The sequence below is a fragment of the Phocoena sinus genome, chromosome 15 (genome assembly GCF_008692025.1).
Source record: "Phocoena sinus isolate mPhoSin1 chromosome 15, mPhoSin1.pri, whole genome shotgun sequence".
Classification (NCBI taxonomy): Eukaryota; Metazoa; Chordata; class Mammalia; order Artiodactyla; family Phocoenidae; genus Phocoena; species Phocoena sinus.
This window is the reverse complement of record NC_045777.1, coordinates 35,000,831-35,025,978: the sequence shown is the minus strand read 5'-3', so window position 1 is coordinate 35,025,978 and position 25,148 is coordinate 35,000,831. Positions and strand designations below refer to the sequence as shown.

The 25,148-nt window shown below is 39.3% G+C and overlaps 1 protein-coding gene across 1 annotated transcript in view; it reads right to left on the bottom strand.

Annotated features, from left to right (window-relative positions):
* The window catches only part of PLCB1 (phospholipase C beta 1), a 699,731-nt gene that overhangs the window by 656,080 nt on the left and 18,503 nt on the right, over window positions 1-25,148 (bottom strand).

Sequence of the window (25,148 nt, the reverse complement as noted above, 5' to 3'; positions counted from 1 at the left end):
TTATACTTATTGTTGAGAAGGGAGTAGTAACAATATCACATTACGAAAAATGCCTCGAAAAGGGAGACTCACTCTATTATTTTTGTTTAAGGATGTCCTGAGATCAGGGATATTACTGAAAATCTTCAGGTGCTACTTTGGGTGTTTCTTTTTATTTGACTGAAATTCTTTTTGAGATAATTATAGATTCACAGGCAGCTGTAAGAAATAATACATAGAGATCCCAAGTACCCTTTACAGTTTCCCCTAATGGTACTATCTTGCAAAATATAGTGAAATATCATGACCAGGGTATTGACATTGATGCCATCCACGGATCTAATTCAGATTTCCCCAGGTTTACTTGTACTCATTTGTGTATGTGTGTATGTATTATGCATGTGCGTGTGTTTAATTCTATACAATTTTATCATGTGCGGGTTCACGCATCCACCACCACAGTCAAGATATAGAACAGTACTATCATCACAAGGATCCCTCATGTTACCCTTTTGCAACCACACCAACCTCCCTCGCTCCATATGCCTGTAACTAACACGTAGCAGCCACAAATATGTTCTCCATTTCTAAAATGTTGTCATTTCGGAACACTTATGTAAATGGGATCACAGAGTATATAATCTTTTGAGAATGGCTTTTTCCATTCAGCATCCTGGAGATTTATCCAGGTTGCTGTGTGTACCAATAATTCGTTCCTTTTTATTGCTGAGTATTATTCCATGATCTGGAAGTACCAACATTCACCTACTGAAGAACATCTGGGCTGTTTTCAGTTTGAGGCTGTTGTGAATAAAGCTTCTATGAACATTTGTGTAAAGGTTTTTTGTGTGAACATACATTTTCACTTTTCTGAAATAAGTGCTCAAGACATTGCTGTGTCATATAGTAGTTACATGGTACGTTTTATAAGAAACTGCCAAACTCTTTTTGAAAGTTCTGTACCATATTACATTCCCACCAGCAACGTGTGAGTGATCAGGCTCCACACCCTTGCCAGCATTTGGTAATGTCACTATTCTCATTTTAACCAACCTGAGAAGTAGGTAGCGATATTTTATTGGAATTTTAATTTGCACTTCCCTGATGGTCAATAACGGTGGACATCCTGTCATATGTTTATGTGTCATCTATAGATCCCCTTTGGTGGATTATTTGAGCATCTTCTGTCCATTTTCTAATTGGATCATTCAGTTTTGGTTTTTAACTGTTGAGTTTAAGGTTATTTATGTATTCTAGATATAAGTTCTCTGTCATACAAGAACTTGTATTATTTGTATTATTTGCAAATACTTCCTCCCAGTCTGTAGCTTGTCTTTTAATTCTCTTTTCAGAGTCTTTCACAGAGCAAAAGATTTTAATTCTAATAAGAGCTAACTTTTCTTTCAATGTATCACGATTTTGGTTTCAATTCTAAGAATTCTTGGCCTAGTCCTTGGTCCAAATATTTCCTTATGTTTTTCCCCTAAGTTTTATAGTTTTATGTTACACACTTATGTCCATAATTTATTTGTTAATTCTTGTGTAAAGGGTGAAGCTACATTGAGTATTTATTTATTTATTTATTGCCTATGGATGTCCAACTTCTCCAGCATCATTTGTTAAAAGATTTTCTCCCATTAAATTGATTTTGCACCTTGTCAAAAACTGTTGTTCATATTTTTGTAGGTTTGTTTCTGGGTTTTCCATGCTACTATGTTTGAGTTAATTATTGATATGCTGGAGTTTAACTCTGCCATTTTATTGTTTTCTATTTGTTTACTCTGGTTCTCGCTCCGCTATCCCCCTTTTCTTGCCTTCTTGGGAGTTACATGAACACTTTTTAGGATTCCATGTTTTTATATATATTTTTTAAGTGGACATCTTTGTATAGTTTTTGTAGTGATTGCTCTGGCTATTAAAATATATGTATGTGTCTATTATATGTTTGTTTTATTACATTTTTTCAGTTTTATCATTTCCATTTGGTTCTTTTTCTAAAACTTCAATTTCTTTGCTGAGGTTCTCTAGTTTTGCATTTATTCCAAAAGAATTCTTTTTTTTTTTTGCGGTACACAGGCCTCACACTGTTGTGGCCTCTCCTGTTGCAGAGCACAGGCTCCGGACAGGCAGGCTCAGCAGCCTTGGCTCACGGGCCCAGCCGTTCCGCGGCATGTGGGATCTTCCCAGACCGGGGCATGAACCCGTGTCCCCTGCATCGGCAGGCAGACTCTCAACCACTGCGCCAGCAGGGAAGCCCTCCAAAAGAATTCTTGATTGTTGAAGTATTTTTATCCTGCGACTTTAAAATCCATATCAGATCATTCCAACCTCTGATTCACCTTGGTGTTAGCATCAGTCGATTGTCTTTTCTCATCCACATTTTCATTTTCCTGGTTCTTAGTATGCTGGGCAGTCGTCAGCTGTATCCTGCACATTTTGTCTATTATGGTAGAAGACTCTGAACCCTCTTCACATCTTTTATTCTAGCAGGCAATCACCCTGCTTAGTTTATCATGAGGTTCCTGGTGTACTTTCATGGGCTATGGTTCCAAGGACAGGTTAATTTTCAGAGCCTTTGCTGTGTTACTTTGATCTGCTGGGTTTATCTGATACTGCAGGGGCTCCTTGTACCTGAGGGGGCAGAAGGGGTTTGCTTCCTCAGTCCTCCTCAGGGAGGGGAGCCTCAGGGCTGTGGGAACAAGTAGACTTTCCAGGCCACGTGCTCCCTGCTGCAGTGGAATCTCTGTTCCTGGAGCTGCCCAGCAGTCCCAGTGTCCCTGGGCAGAGGAGGGTAGCCTCAGGCCCATGGGAACAAGAGGTTTCCCAGGCCAGGGCTGTTTGTTGCAGTGGGTTCCATTTGGCCAGTGCCTCAGCCACCCCCAGGTTGAGTCTCATGACGGAGAAGAGCTTCAGACGTAGGGAGGAAGGAGAGCACTTCTTCCAGTCTCTGTCACTAGCTGAGATCCCAGTTGGTCCCCCTTGCCAGCGGTGCCAGGCTCTCCTGGTGACAGTGGAAGGACTCCCACTAGATTCATGGAACAAAGGAGCTTCCTGGGTCACCCGTGTTTCTACATCAGAGCTCATGCAATGCAATGTGGGACCCGGGTCACCTTCTTCTGCTGGTTGGGAAGAACAGGAGATGCCCTGCTGCCACCGTGCTGCTCCTCTAGTCCTGATGTCACAAACCAGTTTCCTTCCTGTCAGCACCTGTCAGAGTTCTCTGCTGGTTGTCTCTGGCATTACTTCCAGGATTTATGTTATACTTAGTGGAGAAAAGCGGAGAGACACAAATCCACACCATTTCGTCCAAATCATAAGTCATAGGGATCCTTTTTTGAAACACACTCATACCTTTGTTCAAAAGCTTATAATGGCTTCAGATTTCACTCAGAGAAAAGTCAAAGTCCTTAAAATAGTCTATAAAACCCAACATAACTTGACCTTGTCTTACAGTGACCTCTCTGGCACTGTCTCCTACTACTGCCCCAGCCCCCATTTACTCTGCTGTAGCCAAACAGCCACGTTTCTGTTCATCAAACTATCCCAGGTCACACAACTTCACACTTACTAATTCTTTTGCCTATTCTTCCTTCAGATCTCCACCTGGCTTGTCCCCCAGCTCCTTTAAGTCTCTGCTCAAAATCTCAACTTTTCACAGAAACAGACTCAAAGACATAGAGGACAGACTGATGGTTGCCAAGGGGAAGGGGATTGGTGAAGGGATGAAGGGGGAGGTTGGGTTAGCAGATGTAAGCTTTTATATATAGAATGGATATACAATAAGGTCCTACCGTATAGCACAGGGAACTACACGATATGCTATGATAAACCATAAGGGAAAAGAATATTTTAAAAAGTATATATATATATATATATATATATATATATATATATATATATATAACTGAATCATTTTGCTGTACAGCAGAAATTCACACAACATTGTAAATCAACTATACTTCAATTAAAAATATACTGATTAAAAAAAACTTAGCTTTTCAGAGATGCCTTCCCTGAGCACCTACACAGTCACCACCACCCCCAGTCCCAGCTCTTCCCAGTGCTCTCCAGCACATCTGACTTACGATGCAAATAAGGCCGTTGTGTATTACGTAGAAGAACGCCTGACACTTAGTAGGTGCTCAGTAAAACTGTGCTGGATAAATGAATGAATAACAGGATGCACATGCATATAGTACATAGACCCAACCATCACTTACTGCTCTGTGGGTAAAAGGACACCTGCAAAGAAATTGTACTAGAACATTCATAAGGCAACCGCAGGTGGGGTAGTTCCCAGCCATGTGAATACTCAGAGCAGTTTACTCCCACAAACCAATCCTCACTAAATGTCAACTGATTAAGGAAACCCCACCCTCTAGGCTCACCAACTTGTGTGGACTTTCTATTGACAAAGTGACACTCCTCACAGATGAATTTCTGGTACTACAAGAGAATTAGGATGGCTTCTGATGCTGGAGAGCAACCAGTCAGTCTCCAGAAAGTCCAGGTACAGAAGTTTCATAAAGAAGACTTCAATGGAAAACAATAAACACTCACGCTTCCAATATGGAAAGCACTGATCTACACATCTTCTGTTAATTCATGTACTCCTCACAGCAACCTATCGAGGAAGTGTTATCAGTATCCTCTTTTTATATCTGTGAAAACTGAGGTACAAATGGATTAAGTCACACAGCTCACAAGTTAATGAGCTGAGATTCAAGCCCAAGCAGAGGGGTTTCAGAGTCTGTACTATTAACTGCCAACCTATACTGCAAAGGAAGCAACCTAAATCAGTTTTTCTCCTACACAACAAAAAGAGAACATAACTCATGAGCAAATAAAATGATAAATATGTGGGAAGCTAACTCCAAGTTTATTTTCCCCAAACTTGAATCGGAAGCTGACCTCTTAAGCAAAAGTTACGCTTGCACTTAATTACATGCATATAATGAAATATAAGAAGCCTATACAGAATCGTAAAAGTAGCATATTATCTCCTGTTATTTGTGAAACGTTGCACCACGTACTAATCTATTAGAATAAAATCAGATCCATTAACAATAGAAGAAGTGGACTCCTATTTGCTGCATCAATGTTGGCTCTACACTGTCATCAATAGATGGCCAGTTTAGCAAAAGTAACACTTGCTCTTCCTAATGACTGGCTTGTTGACTATGTGAAGCTGCCCATGTTTGACCATTTTTGACCTACAATTATGGCAATTTCATATGGCTCAGCTTACGAGATTCAGGGCTCCTTTGTTTTTCTGCTTAGAATCAGTCATTTCTATTCATGTATTTTATGTCTATAAAAAGTCAGAGATTAAAGGCTGCCTTGATTATGTACCTAGCTTACCCTTTTAATATAATATGTTTTTCCAGGTCAGAAAGCAGAATAATGCCTACTGCATAGGCTACTTCTTACTGATGTACTGATTTGTTTTCCTAAGAAGTTCTAAGCAATTACATTCTTTTATCTTGCCCAGACCTTGCAAGACTAAAAATTTAAATATGATTTAAAATAAATTTGTAAGTGGCATTATTTCCTGTTCCAATTTTCCCACTTACATTTGAGTGAAACTGTGATATACTGCAAAGTTATACTTTCAAATGCTTCCCCTTTCTTACCTCTGGTTTTTAAGAGTTTATTACATATGTTCTTTAAATATCCAACTAGAGCTACTTTAGGCTTTGAGATATGCCAATTTTTCCTCAGAATGAGTATGATTTTCTATTTATCCAAGGCGGATAAAATAATGTATTGATCTGAGCAGGCCTCCCTAGCTAGAGTTCAGATACAACAAGAAGAGCACATCATAGGCACTCAAAAGTAACGGGCACACAGGGATCCCAGGGAATCTGGGTGCAACACTGGTTGACATTGCCCAGTAGAGGGACTAATTCAGTTTCCCTCTAACTGCCTCAGGCCGTCCTGATTGAGACCTTAACGCCATTCTTTTAATATAAGAAGCCTTGCTAAAAGCTGCCAGAGACACAAAGAGATATCAAACATGGCTCCTGTTTTCAAAAACACAGAGAACTGGATCTCATTTTCCAAGGCCAACCTGGCAAGTGGGTCCATCAAGCTTGTCCAGATCCTTGGTTTAGGTGACAAAGTGTCTTTTCCTGCTCAGCCTTCCATTCCTCACATCCACTGATGTAGGTCACATGCCCCATGTCCTCTCTGACTTCAGGCATCTAGTTGACGTACTAATTATTTGACAGCCTCCCAATCTACACTCATTTACGAGGACATCTGCAACCTGGGACACTGGCATTCCTTGGGGATCCCAACTTTTTAATCAAATTGAGTTAAAAAAATAAAAAGATTTAAAATATGAACCAAAAGTACCTGAACACCTGCCATAGTTCAAATTCTCTCTCTCTCTCACACACACACATACACACACATACATACACACACACTATATATGTATATATATATTATATATATATTATATATATATATTATATATATATTCTAAATGTACTAAAGTTTCTACTAAAGGTCGCTAGCAAGTGTGGAGCATTTACTCTGTGTGCTGTACCAAGTGTTTCAGATGTGTGATCTCATTTAATCCTCACAAGATTCCTATGAAAGAGATACATTATTCCCATATCAGAGAAGAGGAAACGGAAGCTCAGAGTGGTTAAATGGCTTCCTCAGAGACACAGAGTGCTGAGCTGGGTTTCAAACCCAGGGAGCTGGATTTCAGACTCCATGATCTTACACAGGGTATCTTACAAAAGAACGATTATGGAGGTCGTGGACTAATTCTATAAAATACAAATAAAGAGATGGCAATAAACTGAATGTTTTAACCTCAGTGTCTCCCAGCTCAATATACATTTGCTAGATAATGGCCTTTCTTCCCTTTCACTGCCGCTCTGTTGGTTCTGTCGGATATAAATGCGCTGATGCCTGCATCTTCCCAGAGCACACTCAGCTTAAAAAAAGATGAGCTCAGAGTAAGGACTGATCCCTTCCCATGCTTCACTGACAAAACCTACCAAACTCTCCCTTGGTCAAACTCATGTGTTTTTCATCCCAGAAAAATGCATGTTGTGGCCCAGGAGAGAAGAAGAGATCTAGAAAGATTTCTACCTCTCTACTATGGAAAATCCCCCACGATCATTTTCCAGAAGTAAAGAATCCTGAGGTTTAATTTCCACTTCCCCAGTGTTCTTACAGATTTTGAATTATTTCCATGTTCCCAACACAGGAATACTTAAAAAAAAAAAAAAAAAGGGCTATATTAGGCACAGAAAAATCACTTCAAAATCATTTAGGGAGAGGAAAAAATAGCACAGAAAGCTGCGAGATTTATTTATTTTATTTTTTATTTATTTTTTGCGGTATGCGGGCCTCTCACTGTTGTGGCCTATCCCATTGCGGAGCACAGGTTCCGGACACGCAGGCTCAGCAGCCATGGCTCACAGGCCTAGCCGCTCCGTGGCATGTGGGATCTTCCTGGACCGGGGCACAAACCCGTGTCCCCTGCATCGGCAGGCAGACTCTCAACCACTGTGCCACCAGGGAAGCCCCTATTTTTTTAATTTATCCTTTTTATGTTTTTTCTACTTTCCATTCATTTATTCTTCATATTATTTTTTTAACATCTTTATTGGAGTATAATTGCTTTACAATGCTGTGTTAGTCTCTGCTGCATAACAAAGTGAATCAGCTATATGTATACATATATCTCCATATCCCCTCCCTCTTGCATCTCCCGCCCACCCTCCCTATCCCACCCCTCTAGGTGGTCACAAAGCACGGAGCTGATCTCCCTGTGCTATGCAGCTGCTTCCCACTAGCTATCTATTTTACATTTGGTAGTGTATATATGTCCATGCCACTCTCTCACTTCATCCCAGCTTACCCTTCCCCCTCCCCATGTCCTCAAGTCTATTCTCTACGTTTGCGTAAAGTAGATGTGGCACATATATAAAATGGAATATTACTCAGCCATAAAGAGAAACAAAATTGAGTTATTTGTAGTGAAGTGGATGGACCTAGAGTCTGTCATACAGAGTGAAATAAGTCAGAAAGAGAAAAACAAATACTGTATGCTAACACATATATATGGAATCAAAAAAAATGGTTCTGAAGAACCTAGGGGCAGGACAGGAATAAAAACTGAGAGGTTTATAACAGCAAACTCATACCCTTGAAGACTAATTAAGAGTTCCCTCTCTTGTTGCAATTGCCCACTCCCAGCCTCATTCCTCAATACACTTAAAAACACTGTTTTTAAAAGCCGTTGCTAGCAGGGTACTGCCCAGGTGCATCCTGGGTTGGAATATGGCTCCACTTCCCCCTCACCTCACAGGGATCCTTTCTTCTCTGAACATCAATGGAGGACCCAAAGTCTAGGGTATGAAGAGAGAACCCTACCTCACAGCAGTATAAGGCTCAAATGCTGCATGTATGCAGTTAACACAATTGCCTGGCTAGGGTATTTAGCACTGCCTTGATATTTCAGGAAGCTTTGGAAGCCATTGGTCAGTTCTTCCCCATTGAGACATTTCACTATAATGAAGAGAGTCTCCTATGATTTGAGGAAACAATTCCTTTTCTGTATTTGATTGCAAAAATGGCCACAAATCATTCCATTATGTGTATCCAGGCCTCTTTGCAGAACTTGATATAAAGAGCTGGCATCTATTTCCTCACCCTATGAATGATTTGGTTTTGCACATAAAATGGGGCAGAAGTGCCAATATGGCAATTTTGACTCTAGGGCCTTGAAACTTCCATTCTGTCTCAGAACCCACCACAAGAACAAGCTGGAGGATGAGGGACCACCTGGACCAGATCCGAGCCATCCCAGCCATCCCAGATGCAGCCTCAGACATGAGAGGCCAGCCATGATCAGCAGAGCCTCACACCCATCCGCCAGCTACCTACAGATGCCAGAGGAGCCCGGCTGAACAAGAAAAAGGGTCTGCCTGAGCCCACACCAGACTGTCAGCCCACACAGGAGTGACTGAAATAAATGGTTGTTGTTCTAAGGCACTAAGTTTGGGGGTGGTTTGCTGCACAACAGAAGGTGACTGATATATTTATTCTGTAAATAACTACAAGAGATAATTAAGGGAGGAGGAGAATGATAAAGGGAAAATCTCTCTCAATGGACAAAATTTAATAAGGAATGATCAAACATTGCTTTTCCTTTTGTAAAGTGGGTTTATTTACCATATGTTCAACCACACCACTATATAATAACACAACCTGAATTAATCATTAATATTAGAAAATTTTACTTTTTTGGGAAATGATGGTGTGATATAGTGGAAGGAATGTATGTTGGTAATTAAGAGATGTGCATTTTAACTTGGGTTCTTTTACCAGCTAGCTATGTAATTGTGCCAGACCCCAGTCCCTGTCCCTCGATTACAAGAGAGAAAAATGAAAGGATCAGATGTGATAACTTAATTAAGGCCTGGTCCAATTCTAAAATGAAAGATTTTATGCCATTTTTGTCTGAAACATTAGCATTTTTTACCGCTACATTTCTTTGATTTCTGTGATGGAATAAAACACTGCATTTAACCCTCCAACTAAGAGTCATTATCTTCATGGTACCTAGCACAACATCCCATCTGAAACTGGCTTAGACAATGAAGGAGACTGATTAGCTCATGGATTTGAAATGGTCTGATCTATATCTCAAATGACATCACTGAGGATCTGGTCCTTCACTGGTTTGTCTTCTGAAGGGTTAGCTTACCTGTTAGGCTCCCAAAGTGGTATCCAGAGCACCTGAACATCTTCATCCATGGGAACAAAATAACAAAGTCAGGTCCATACAACATCCTTGCAGGACATGATCCAGCAAGAGAGAGAAAGGTTCTTTCTCTATAAATTCAAGGAAACTTTTGCTTTGCACTGGCTCTGACTAGACCATTTCTGACCCAATCTCTATGCAGTGACATCCAACAGAACTTTCTGTTAGTGATGGAAATGTTCTTTAACTGTACCTGTCCACAGATGACTACAGAGCACTTGAAATGTGGCTACTGTGGCTGAGGAAACGCATTTCTTATTTTAATTACAATTTAAATGTAAAACGCAACATGCATCTAGTGGCCACCATATGGGACAGTGAAGCTCTCTAATGGGGAAAGGTCAGGTTACAGTAGCTGGCTAAACTAGTCAGTGCCCATTGCCTTGAACTGGGGACGCAGTTAATGCCATTCATTCCACAAAGGGAAGTTGTTCTGCCTGGTGTCCCAGAGCCCACCATTTTTATTTCCCATAGATTAATGGCCCAACTCAACATGAAATCCTTTGCCAAGGAGTCATATTGATAAATCTAACCTAGCACAATGCCGTGTGAAAGTCACTTTGGAATAATAGCCTTTTAAAGCTGAGAGTGACCTCAAGGCTCACACACTTCAAATCCATATCTCACAAAGAAAATGGGCTTGGGGTATCAATTGCTTTGCTTCTGGCAGTTATGAGCAGGGCCTGAATTTGCTGACCTTCAGCCATTTTCCACTGTAAAATCAGTCTTTACGCCACAGCAACCAACAGGCCTATTGTGACAGAACTGACTACATTCCACAGGAAGCTTCGTAATCATTAGCTTATTGAAACTTCCAGTAAAGGATGTTGCCAAAGACGCCTGATACTCTACGCTCAAAAGTCTAAATGAGTCTAAGTGATCATGTCAATGAGGCAGGCAGGCTGGCCTGGTGGGGACAGTGGTCGACCGGATCCCACATGCCCTGACTGCAGGTGGCCAAATGTGGCCATGGGGGTACTGGTGACCAGTGTTGCCAGGCCTTTTGATTTTCTGAGAAATCCAGATTTGCATATTAACTCCCCAGATTCTTTAAATGCTGGCCTTTACATTTTAATATGTTAAGCAGGCCAAGTAAGATCTGTCTGCCGGGCTTCCCTGGTGGTGCAGTGGTTGATGAGAGTCCGCCTGCCGATGCAGGGGACGCGGGTTCGTGCCCCAGTCCGGGAGGATCCCACATGTCACGGAGCAGCTGGGCCCGTGAGCCATGGCCACTGAGCCTGCACGTCCGGAGCCTGTGCTCCGCAATGGGAGAGGCCACAACAGTGAGAGGCCCGCGTACTGCCAAAAAAAAAAAAAAAAAAGATCTGTCTGCCTGTGAATGGGTTCAGCCACCTGTTTGCGCCTGTGGTAGAGATTTATAAAGTCTGACCTGAAAATTAAGGCCTTCAGAGTAGTCGCTGCTGCTTGTGCCCTTGTGTTCCTACGCATGCCCACTGACAACTTCTAACCACAACTATGAGTGCTTTCTTGAAGCCTGCTTTCTTGAAGCCTGGGGCCCATTGATCTGGAGGCCCCTTGGCCATGGAGAGGGGCTGACAAAGTGCTGAGGACATAACAGCCCAGGGAAGAGCTGTCCTCAAACACTGACAGGCGGGAACTGATAGATAAATATCACAGCTCTCTCGCTGTGGTGTGTGCCACAAGGTCCCCCAGGGCTCCCCAGTGGGTTGAAGCTTCAGTTGCCCAGAGTGTAACCTATTTGATAATTCAACCATTATGGGCTGTCTTCCCTTGCCTGTCTCACTTCCCCACTGTTCTGTCCATGCTTCATGAGGTCACCTTCCAAATCAAGTACTTGAGCTTGAATCTTTGTCTTGGGATCAGCTTCTGGGAGAACTCACCCTACAAACACCATAAAGCTGAAGTCGTTTTAGAACTTTGTTTTTAACATCTTTATTGGAGTATAATTGCTTTACAATGGTGTGTTAGTTTCTGCTTTATAACAGTGTTCATTGCAGCTCTATTTACAGTAGCCAGGACATGGGTTTTTTGTTTTGTTTTGTTTATGGAAGTATAGTTGATTTATAATGTTGCGTTAGTTTCAGGTATACAGCAAAGTGATAAATTTATATTTAACTTTTTTCAGATTCTTTTTCCTTATAGCTTATTACAACATATTGAGTATAGTTTCCTGTGCCATACAGTAGGTCTTTGTTGGTTATCTATTTTATATATAGTAGTGTGTATATGTTCATCTGTTTGTTTCATTTTTAATTTTTCCCTCTAGTCATGAACTCTGTCAGGGCTACAATAGATGAAAATTTCACAACCTAAAATCCCACCTCTTCTGATCATCTAATGTCTCAATACTCACAATGTAGTGCTGAAACTGCTGGCCTCTTGCATAAGGAAGCCAGGCTATAGAAACACATGCTCAACTAAAAATAGAATCCATTATGTATATCAGCACAGCCCTTAGTTTCTTAGCATAGCAACTAGTTCTGCCCCATAAAACTTTTTATTGAGGCATTCACTTCAAACAGGTGCATTGTTCACCATGTAAAACACTAAAGAGAAATCTCATGCAAAATCATTCCCATCACAATCCACATAGAAGACAGAAGTGAAAACCAAGAATTCTTAAGGGAGAAACACACATTTTACCACTCAAATGTATCACACAGAAGTGATTGTATCACAAGCTTCCTGTCACACCTGTATATGACCTGGCTCTCTCTGGTTTCCCTGCTGGGCTTATGTATCAATAAAGTAAGGATTCCTACGAATTAATAAGAAGTGACATGATGCCATAATTTACCAAGATGATACCTGCTTTTGTATATACAATACAAATTTAAGATATGAAATAATTATATAAAATCATTTTTAAAACCACATTTGCTATTCAAAAGTGCAACTAATTTAATGAAATATGGAATTCAAACAGTAACTTGGTCTACTAGGGGATCTATAAAACATAAACATAAGGTTAATAAACAGGGCTTGAGTGCTGAGGACATGTTCAGTAAAAATAAAACAAATAGCTAGTACCTGGAACATTTGGGGAATGGAAAATTAAATGAATCTTAATCAACTGAATATAATAAAAATATCTATTTTGATTCAATCTTGGATACTGAGAATCTTTCTAAAACATGCTAGTAATTTCCTGCCTTCCTAAGTGCAGTATAGGGAATATTATTCAATCATAGCTAAATAATTCAGAGTCTTGTAGGGCCTCTGGGTGCTCAAGCTAAGTCTGACTTCTGATAGAAATGAGGCCACGGACAGGAAAGGTAGAGTGAGCACAACCCCTCAGGATGTTCACTGAATTGATTTGTGATGTCAGCTTGCTTCCTCTCAGTGTTCACCTTGGCTGCACATTAAAATGAAATGAGGAGCTTTCCAAAACAAAAAAAAAAAGAAAATCCAATGTCCTGACTGCACCCTAGAGCAATTAACTCAAACTCTCTGGGGCTGGGGCCCAGGCATCAGCACTCTTTGAAGCTCCCCCAGTGATTTCAGTGTTTCCATGTGCAGCCCAAGTTGAGAATCACTTCATATTTTTTGCCTTTTCCATGCACATGCAGTATGCCTACTGAGGTTTATTTTCAGACAAATCTATGAGAAAAAAAGCTCAGAGAGACACTTAACTTGACAGATTAAACAGGGTCTTTAAAAAGCAAGAAGTTAAGAGCCAGGACACAGAGCCAGATTGCCTGGGTTGTATTCCTGCCTCAATTCACAAACTGTATGACCAAGGTCATTACTCAAGCTCTGTGTGCACGTCAATGTCCTCATCTGGAAATGGGGGTGATAATAGCCCTAGCTTCACAGGTTCATGGAAATGATTGAGTGTGTGTGTGTGTGTGTGTGTGTGTGTGTGTGTGAGCATGCACATGTACATATGTATCAGAGCAGTGTCTGGCATGCAGAAAACACCATATATGTGATTGCTATTATTGGTGATTATGATAACAATGATAAAAAAATTAAAAGAAATGTGCATAAACACTACTATATATAAAATAGGTAACTAATAAGAACCTGCTGTATAGTGCAGGGAACTCTACTCAATACTCTGTAATGGCCTAGATGCAAAAAGCATCTTAAAAATAAAAAAAAAGGGCTTCCCTGGTGGCGCAGTGGTTGAGAGTCCGCCTGCCGATGCAGGGGACACGGGTTCGTGTCCCAGTCCAGGAGGATCCCACATGCCGTGGAGCAGCTGGGCCCGTGAGCCATGGCCACTGAGCCTAAGCGTCCGGAGACTGTGCTCCGCAATGGGAGAGGCCACAACAGTGAGAGGCCCGCGTACCGCCAAAAAAAAAAAAAAAAAAAAAAAAAAAGAGTGGATATATGTATATGTATAACTGATTCACCTTGTGGTACACCTGAAAATAACACAACATTGTAAATCAACTATACTCCAATAAAAATTTTAAAAAATAAAATATTGAATTAGTGCATATAAAAAAAACCTTAAAATATGTGACACCAATTACTTAATAAATCGATTGCTCTTTTTCTTAACATCTTTATTGGAGTATAATTGCTTTACAATGGTGTGTTAGCTTCTGCTATATAACACAGTGAATCAGCTATACTTATACATATATCCCCGTATCTCCTCCCTCTTGCATCTCCCTCCCATTCTCCCTATCCCACCCCTCTAGGTGGTCACAAAGCACCTAGCTGATCTCCCTGTGCTATGCCACTGCTTCCCACTAGCTATCTCTATTTCACATTTGGTAGTGTATATATGTCCATGCTACTCTCTCACTTCGTCCCAGCTTACCCTTCCCCCTCCCCAAGTCCTCAAGTCCATTCTCTATGTCTGCGTCTTTATTCTTGTCTGGCCCCTAGGTTTGTCAGAAGCTTTTTTTAGATTCCATATATATGTGTTTGCATATAGTATTTGTTTTTCTATTTCTGACTTACTTCACTCTGTATGACATACTCTAGGTCCATCCTCCTAACTATAAATAACTCAATTTCATTTCTTTTTATGGCTGAGTAATATTCCATTGTATATATGTGCCACATCTTCTTTATCCATTCATCTGTCAAAGGACACTTAGGTTGCTTCCATTTCCTGGCTATTGTAAACAGAGCTGCAATGAACATTGTGCTAATATGACTTTTTTTGAATTATGGTATTCTCAGGGTATATGCCCAGTAGTGGGATTGCTGGGTCATACAGTAGTTCTATTTGTAGTTTTTTAAGGAACCTCCATACCGTTCTCCATAGTGCCTGTATCAATTTACATTCCCACCAACAGTGCAAGAGGGTTCCCTTTTCTCCACACCCTCTCCACCATTTATTGTTTGTAGATTTTTTGATGATGGCCATTCAGACTGGTGTGAGGTGATACCTCATTGTAGTTTTCACTTGCATTTCTCTAATGATTAGTGATGTTGAGCATGCTTTCATGTGTTTGTTGGCAATCTGTATATCTTCTTTGGAGAAATGTCTATTTAGGTCTTCTGCCCATTTTTGGATTGGGTTGTTTTTTGATATTGAGTTGCATGAGCTGCTTGTAAATTTTGGAGATTAATCCTTTGTCAGTTGCTTCATTTGCAAATATTTTTCCCATTCTGAGGGTTGCCTTTTTTGTCTTGTTTATGTTCTCCTTTGATGTGCAAAAGCTTTTAAGTTGTATTTGTTTACTTTTGTTTTTATTTCCATTTCTCTAGGAAGTGGGTCAAAAAGGATCTTGCTGTGATTTATGTCATAGAGTGTTCTGCCTATGTTTTCCTCTAAGAGTTTTATAGTGTCTGGCCTTACATTTAGGTCTTTAATCCATTTTGAGTTTATTTTTGTGTATGGTGTTAGGGAGTGTTCTAATTTCATTCTTTTACATGTAGCTGTCCAGTCTTCCCAGCACCACTTATTGAAAAGGCTGTCTTTTCTCCACTGTATATTCTTGCCTCCTTTATCAAAAATAAGGTGACCATATGTGCATGGGTTTATCTCTGGGCTTTCTATCCTGTTCCATTGATCTATCTTTCTGTTTTTGTGCCAGTACCATACTGTCTTGATTACTATAGCTTTGTAGTAGAGTCTGAAGTCTGCGAGCCTGATTCCTCCAGCCCTGTTTTTCTTTCTTAAGACTTTTTTGGCTATTCAGGGTCTTTTGTGTTTCCATACAAATTGTGAAATTTTTTGTTCTAGTTCTGTGAAAAATGCCATTGGTAGTTTGATAGGGATTGCATTGAATCTGTAGATTGCTTTGGGTAGTAGAGTCATTTTCACAATGTTGATTCTTCCAATCTAAGAACATTGTATATCTCTCCATCTGTTTGTATCATCTTTAATTTCTTTCATCAGTGTCTTATAGTCTTCTGCTTACAGGTCTTTTGCCTCCTTAGGTAGGTTTATCCCTAGGTATTTTATTCTTTTTGTTGCAGTGGTAAAAGGGAGTGTTTCCTTAATTTCTGTTTCAGTTTTTTCATCATTAGTGTATAGGAATGCCAGAGATTTCTGTGCATTAATTTTGTATCCTGCTACTTTATCAGATTCATTGATTAGCTCTAGTAGTTTTCTGGTAGCATCTTTAGGATTCTCTATGTATAGTATCATGTCATCTGTGAACAGTGACAGCTTTACTTCTTCTTTTACAATTTGGATTCCTTTTATTTCTTTTTCTTCTCTGACTGTTGTGGCTAAAACTTCCAAAACTATGTTGAATAATAGTGGTGAGAGTGTACAACCTTGTCTTATTCCTGATCTTAGAGGAAATGGTTTCAGTTTTTCACCATTGAAAACGATATTGGCTGTGGGTTTGTCATATAGTTTAAAGTTTATGTTTTTCCCTCTTAAAACTATTTAAATGAAACAAATGAAGATAAAATGTGAAAAATGGAAAATAATTATATTTTTAAGTCTATTTTTATTTTGGTAAATGCTTAAATGACTCAACTGTAAGTCTCCATTTATGTTACCAGAAGGAAAAAAGAGGCTTGTCCTGCTATTAAATATAGAAAGAGTTTGACAAGGACCCCATCAGTAGGATCACACAATTTTGAATTGGCAAGAAAAGCAACTAGAGGTCAAACAAATATACTCACTCTATCTATAACATCTATAATTCAAGTAAAGGAGCAAGACATTGGGTCAATACCAATATATTTGGGAATTCTACTCACAAAAAGCGCAAATGGGTTTTCCAGATAACAAGAAATAAAATTATGAACAACATACAAAATGTATTTCCTCTACACATTCCTTTAATCCAGCATCTCAAACTAATTTTGTATCAAAAGGTACAAATATCCCATTATAATACCTTCATAGCATAGAAAGCATCCAATTTAATTTCTACTACAAGACTAGGAAGAGCTAAATATAAGCAACTCATAAAACTGAGGCATAATTTTGTAATTAAATTATATTAGGAGTAATAAACTCTGGTTACAATGTATTCACACAAGCAATGTTGTTGTTATTTGCCTGATGATGTGCTATGATGGAGACATGAAAATCAGGTTAATGCACTCACACCCTAGAAATGATTCCAAAGAAAGAACAATGATGCCATTTCATAATAATCAGCTTGATTTTAAAATGCATTTACTAAAAAACCATGATTCATAACCTTGTAAAAATTTCCATTCTAATAACATGTTTTCTTCTATTGCATCTGCATAGGCTAAGCAATCATATTAGCTGTCCTACAGTAGCTAGAGTTCATGGAGGCAAAAGTTATGGGACTCAAGGCAGTGAAAAGAAGGAAGTGTTGATAATAAATAAAACTTAATCTGGAAGTAGAATTGATGAGAAGAAGTTTGTTCCTCAACAATCTAACAGACCACTGACTAAATTATTCTCACAAACACTGAACGTTTAATCTCTAAGGGTCTGATCAGTATGGAGGAAAAGGAGCTCCTGGTGCCAATATAGCAGTGAAAATCCAATCCCAAAGTGATTATCTTAGGAAAAAAGACACAGACAACCATGGCGGAGCCCAATTCCTCTTGTGAATAATAGCATTTTCTCCTATCCAAGACTTTTAAATCATCTTAAAGCTTATTTCATAAGATGCTTCCGATTCCCGAGGGTCAAAAACCTTTCACCTATGATGCAGTATTTATTAGCAAATTATCCTTAGTGGGAAGGTCTTCTCAACAATAAATCCCTTCTTTTGCCTTGCACAGTTCTGTTCCCAAAACATTACAAAATACATAAATAAACATCTTGTTTGCCCAAAAAGACCTAAGTTTCGATGCTTTAGATCAAAAGACCACAGCAGAGTCTAAACAGAAAACAAGTCACTATTACCTTGAAGAAGAAGAAAAACTCTTTTAAAATATATGTAAATAGATGGTCACTTGGCTTTCAAAACAGCACATTTGTGGTCCCTAACAATTAGTTAGGGACTAACTGTTTAGTCAGAGACTAACTGTCCATTATATACCAATAATAGAAGCCACCACAGTGAACCTTGAGGGCATTATGCCAAGTGAAATAAAGCCAGAGAGAGAGGGGCAAATATGACACGGTATCACTTACATGTGAAACCTTCAGAAAGGGGTGAGGTGTCAGACTCATAGCAACAGAGAGCAGAAAAGTGGTTGCCAGAGGCTGGGGTGCCAGGGAACTAGGGAGAGGTTGGTCAAAGGCTATAAACTTTCAACTATAAAATGAATAAGGGCTGAGAATCTAATGCATAGTATGGTGACTACAGCTGACAACACTGTATTATGTAAATGAAATTTGCTAAGAGAGTAGAACCTATATATTCTCACACATACACAAAAATAAGAAAAATAAGTGAGGTAGGTGATGGATGTGCTAATTAACTAGATGGGGGGATCCTTTCACAATGGATATGTACATCAAATCAGATGTACACTTTAACTATCTTAAATTTTGTCAATCATACCTCAGGAATGCTGTCATTTTAAAATTTAATTTAAAAATTAAACTAATTTTAAAATTAATTTTTTTTAAAAAAGCCACCACAAAGAGTGAGTTTACAAAGTGCCAGGCATTGAGCTACACGCATGCATCATGTTTATGAGCAACTCTGAGAAAGTTACACCCCATCTTGCAGATGAGGAAACGGAGGCTTAAATGGTTGAAGAGATTCACCAGACATGACTCATGGAGTACAAGGCAGAGCAGAAACTCCAACCCACATCTGTCTGACTTCAAGTTCTGGCCTCCGAAATCAGGACTCTTTTAAGAAAAAGAAAAGAAAACCTCCCTGGCTTAAAGTATATACCTAACAGTTTCCAGTACCTCTTACTAAGGAATCTTTTTAATGCCCTTAACTATGGGGTATCTATATTAAGTTGTTACGTACAAAGCATCCATGTTAAGCAGTTGCTAAACAAGGATTCTAGTAAAATGAGTTTATTTTAGAGGTGGTTCCAGGATACATGGGTAATCGAGACAGGAAGGGAAGGAAGCCCAAATAGGGTGTGTTTTCAAGCCAGTTACCACTGAGGGTAAATGGGCTTATTAACCCTGGAGGGCACTAGAGGAAAACAGAAAGCTAGCACCTTTGAGTTATCCCATCCAAGAAGTGAGGGAGCTGTGGTATTTGCCCATCAAACTTCTTTGGTTGAGTGGGTGTTCATTCAGGCAGTGACATGAGCTCCAGAGGCCAGAAAAATCAAAGGAATGCAAATGCTGGCCACTGGGGTCCAACTCTCAGCCTCAGGAGTAGTAAGGACGTGGGTTTAGATTTTGGGCCATGTCTGCTCTATTAATTTCTTTATGTGAAGGAAATTCATGGAGGGTGAAAGAAAAGACTTAGTCCATAGTTGCTGCTGGTTTGTTGGCAATGATTGGTACACCACTGCAGGCCAAGCAATGATCCCAGCCCTCCAAGAGTGATACTCACATGCTGTTTTCTAAGGTAAATCAGTTGTTGTTTCAGGGTTTGGGGGAAACTGCCAAATAAAAGTGAATAGAGTTGATCTTCTTAATTTATAATCACATCACTGCACTCAATTGACTGTTGAGTGTCTTACCCCATTCACCATAGACAAGAAAGTCCAAAATTGATGTTTCTGGGATATACTAGGGAAGTGTGTGTGAAAGAGGAAGCGCCATTGTTAAATGATGATTAATGAAATCCGTGGTGCCTGGTGGTTCTTTTGGAGGCCAGACTATTTTTTTAACATGATATTTCTAGATTTTCTTAGAGGTTTATGAGGCATCATTTTAAATGTTTTTGAATTCTGGACTTCTATGCTGAAAACGTCACTGTGTCTTATGTAAATATTTAATTTTTAAACTTTGCTTTTGAACGCTGTATAGAAATTTAAGGCTACCATAAGAGAATGCGGTCTATAGTTGTCTTTAATAGAAGCTTAATCATTGCTCTACAAGGATCCCAAATAGTTGTCTCGTGCAAAATCACAGGCCAGAAAAAGATGGCATATGGTGCAGATGGTGGAGCCCTCCTCTGGTCCTGGGTCCCTAGAAATGGCTGGATATGCAGGTGTAAATATATGTCTATCATCTAGGATCATGGGTACACAGAAAGGATTGTACTTGTTCAATCAGAAAGAATGGAAGAAAAAAGATAAATGGAATAAAAAGTAGGAAATGACATCCCAGAAACCCACAGACATTAAAACATAGGAGTAGATCTGGGCCACCCAAACAGGCGGTGAAGGTATTAGCACTAGGAATGAAATGGGAGCATCAACTCAGGTCAACCCACCATCACAGATCCCACCTCCCACACCCTCCACTCTCAGCTAGAAGAAAGCTACAGAAGAGATGGTGCTATCAGAGCTGGCTCCAACAAGAAAGAATGAGGAGCCACCCACAGACAAGACTAATCATTTGAAGAAATTAAATTTAGAACCAAACTTCACATCAGTGTTCAAAATACATTATATGATTGCTATGGCCTGAATGTTTGTGTCCCTACCCCCCAGGCCAAATTCATATGTTGAACACCTAATGCCCAAGGATGGTATTAGAAGATGGGGCCTTTGGGAGGTGATTAGATCCTGAGGGCAGAGTCCTCCTGAATGGGATTAGCATCCTTATAAAAGAGGCTCCAGAGAGATCCTTAGCCCCTTCCACCACATGAGGACACCAGAAGTCTGCAACCCAGAAGAGGGTTCTCACTGGACCATGCTGATACCCTGGTCTTGGACTTCCAGCCTCCTGAACTGTGAGAAATAAATATCTGTCATTTATAAACTACCCTTTCTATAGTATTTTGTTAGAGCAGCCCAAATGGACTAAGACAACTATACATGAATTAAAAATCTAAACTAATAATAATGATGGCTATGAGGATGACGAATAAGAAAGGCTTTAAATAAAACAAAATAAAGAAAAAAGGTTGAAATGTGAATACATCAAATTTGAGACTGTCGAGTCATCTTTTGTCACGCATAAGTTAAAAGTTAAGAAATTCAAAAGACAAGCCACAGACAGGAAGAAAATATTTGCAACATCCCTAACAGCTAAAGGATTAACATCCAGAATACCTGGACAACTCTCAACACAAGGCAAGGAAATTCAGCAGGTAACTCCTGTAAGAGAAAATAGAAATTGTCCACAAATGTAAGAAAATGTACACAGCTCAGTAGCAAATCAGGCAATAGCAAATTAGAGCAGAGATACAATGCTTGCAACAGATTGACAAAAATTAAAATGTTTCTTAATAGTGTTGGTGGGGATGGAGGAAACAGTTCCTCTCACACAAGACTGGCAAAGTTATAAAATGACACAACTATTAACTAAAATTTAAGATATATATAGCCTTCAATCAGCAATTGTACTTCTCAAAATTTACCTCAGGGACGCCTGACCCATATACTCAGAGAGGGATACACAAGGCTGACTATTACTCTATAGTTCAGGATTGTTTTCTGTGGACTAGAAACAGACAGCTACCAAGAGTCCATCAATGAGAATTTTTTATTGTTAAATGAAATTTGCTCATCCATTCTATGGGATACGTAGAGCAATTTAAAAGAATCAAGTGCATTCACATGTACTTACACAAAAAGTTCTGTAAGACATATTGTAAAGTGAAAAGCCAGTTTGTGGAACTGTAAAAATAATATGATGTTATTTAGGGTACAAATGGATATAAATGAAACAAACTGAAATATTTCCATAGTTAATGTATGCACAAATTCATTAAAAGGAGACCTGGAAAGATACCATGAAGCTGTTACGAGCAATTGACTTTGGAAGAGACTAGGATTGGGTCAATGGTGGGATGGAGTCAAAGGCATCAATACTGCTTTACTCTCTTACAAAAAGAACCTATTAGTGGATTATCCACAAAATAAAAAATAAATAATATCTGTAACAAAAAAGATAAAGTAGTAGGAGTCCTTCCTTTAAAATGTGTTTTTCCTCCTCTTCCTTGTTAATTTAATTATATGTTCCTCTTTCCCCTCCTGCAAGCTCCTGTTTTAGGGATACAAGGAAGAGCTTACTAAACTATATTGAATTTCTTGGATCTAGTAGTGAGTAGTTTTATTTTTACACCAACCTTGGCACAGAAGCAGGGCATCAGCTTACTATGTTTCATGTTCTAGCAGGATAGGTTTTTGTTATTAGCCTTTTACACTGACCCTTTTTTCTTCTTTAGCTCCCATACAGATTCTTCTTGCAGTTCGCATGGTTTTCACGGCCAACACTTCCTGTGTTGGTTTCTGGTCCTGATATGGCAGAGCTCCAAAGTAAAGTCATAGTGTAATGCAGGCAACCTCTTCCATACTCAGGCTGTACAGGAGCCCCTTCTCACTCATGATTACAAATAAACTGATCTTCTTTACATAACACACACTGACATAAGAAAAACAACCATGCTTAAAATAGTCATATTCAGAAACTCATTCTTGCTAATTACAGTCAATAAGATTTACAGAGCCAACAATAAAAGGGAAAGAATGATTAAAATAAGCCCAGAGCTGGTACAAAGTATGAACATTTATCCCTTAAGATGATGTTCATATTTATCTGCTCCCAACCAACCCCAAACATTCTTTCAATGTTTCATCAGAGCACATTTCTGCTACATAAAAATTACCTGCCTGCTCTGGTTTTTAAGTTCTTAAATCATCTGGGCTGTCTGTCTTCTTTGCCACCTATCATTTCTATGGTGACAAATCAAAGGAGGGGTTACAGAAGGAAGCATGTCAATGTTCACAGAGAGTGAAACCAGTGGCTTGAAATCAGTGGTGCATGGTACAATGTGGCCATGACAGCAGAGAAGACATGGATGAGAAACTGTCAAACGTGAGGATTCTCCTCCAGGGCTATAAAGAGAAAGATCTTTTAACAATATTCTTTACCAAGAGCTTCTTAAGCCACTCAGCTCGCCTCTGAGCAGAGTAGGCTTCAAGGGATCGCTAATCAAAGGGCTTCAGCACAGGCTTCATGGACCAAGGAGAAACATGGACAAAGACAAAGGAAGAAGCTCCAGGGAGAAGAGAGGCACATCACCCAGATACCAACACAAGCTTCCAAACAGGGGTGGGGAGGGAATCAGGGGATAAACTTAAAAGTATCACATTTTTTCTTTGAGTCGTAACCCCTGTAGTACATGTGATAGATTCATATCAACAAGACTGACTGTCAGAAAAAATATCTTAAAGAAACTGGGCCTCTAAGCATCATCTGACTGCAACATTAGGCCCATCCCTTCAAATGATTTTATGCAAAAACATGGACTTAAAGCTTGTGTGCCCTCCCCACTCACTTGTGGGTACCATCTCTGCTTACGTACATTTATGCTCCTAATATATCACTTACAGGAGTCTACCTCTTAGAAGTGGATTCATCACTCGTTCTGACTCCAGGACTAGGCTTAAAGCCAGAAGAAAATGACAAACTTAGAATCATGGAAAGTTTAATTTTTTTCTTAAATCGTCTCATCTTTTAGATACTGATATATGATCATTAACTAAAAAAATAAACCTCAAAATTCTGATACATGACTGACCGTTGACTTAAAAAGTGAAAAATGAAATTCCCATCTCTTGGCTAGAACTGGAAGATTAATATCCATGAAAAGAAAAGTAATAAAGAGACAGAAGTATTGCTACCACAGTATTTGTTTAAGTTGGTCATAAACAGCATTACAACCAAGAGAAAGTGGTTAGTATTAAAAAACTGAGAATTTTCTACATTTGAAAATAAGCATGAGTTAAAATACTGGGTTCACAGGACAACAGAGGTACATCAAAAAGCCTCTGGTCCTAAACAGTTTCTCTTTCTTAAGCAATGAAATATTTATGATTGGTCTTAAAGGGGAGCTTAACTGAGTTGCTATGAATTATTTAAAAACCCCCAAATACCTTCTGTTGCTTTTATAGAAGCTTGATTTACAAGTTGAAAAATCAAACTGACAGTCTAGTCTCTTGTACAAATACCCAACATTTAAAAATGCTCTAGGCATTATAAATATATCTTTCATGAATATAGCTTCAACAGTTCTAAAAATAGCCTTTAGGAGAAAAAAATAAAAAACCTCTTTCAAGCCATTGTTTTATACATAACAGCAGGAAACCAAACAGAATGTCAAAGCCAAAGTGATTAACACACCCAGTAATAAACATGAACAGTCAGTATGAAATCTTACTCAAATACGGTTTTTGACGTTAGCTCGGGGTCTATGATTTAGCCCCATGTCTGTGGCCAGAGATGATTACAGGGCACCCATATTCAGAAAGTAACTCCAGGACCACAAAGCTAAAATCTGCCTTTTGGATGACGTGTTAACAGACCCATTCAGGAGTGGCCCTGGGAGCCAGATATTACTGTCTAGCACCCTAAGAGTTTCCCCAGGCTCTACTCTGACCCCAAATATGCCACTGCACAGAGCAGTTTCCATACCACTACTCACTGGTGAAGTCCAGGTTGCCCCCAATGGCCGAAAGCTAAGCTGACAAACACCAGTAACCTTGGATATAGAGAACTAACACCAGAACATGAAAAAGCACCTCACAGTTTGATGCCAGGTATTTTATTGGTTTCAGTATGGATTTAGCACTCTCAATAAAGCCTGTCCCATCTTTCCAAATATCAGAACTTATAGGACCAAAATATTCTGTGGTCTGTGGCATTGTATGTTCAAGTGCAACATCAAGCGTATGTTCAAGTGTATGTTCCATCGTCTATGGAAATAATAACCTACTTTTTATGAATATTCTGACCTAACTACCCGTTAAACTCCAAATAAATCTTATGATCTGCAGACAGTCTAGTTTTTAATAATTCAATATGGAATCATCTCAATTGGTTTCATAATAAATGAGATTCTAAATTCATGGTATGGTGGACAGAAAGCTAAAATGGGAAGAAATTCCTGAAAAAGTGAAGGTATAGTCTAAAGGGATCTTATTCCTGATTTTCTAACAAAAAACAAATTATCAAGGCCAAATTCCTGCTGAGGCTGGGAGAACACTTAATAAGCAGCAAAGG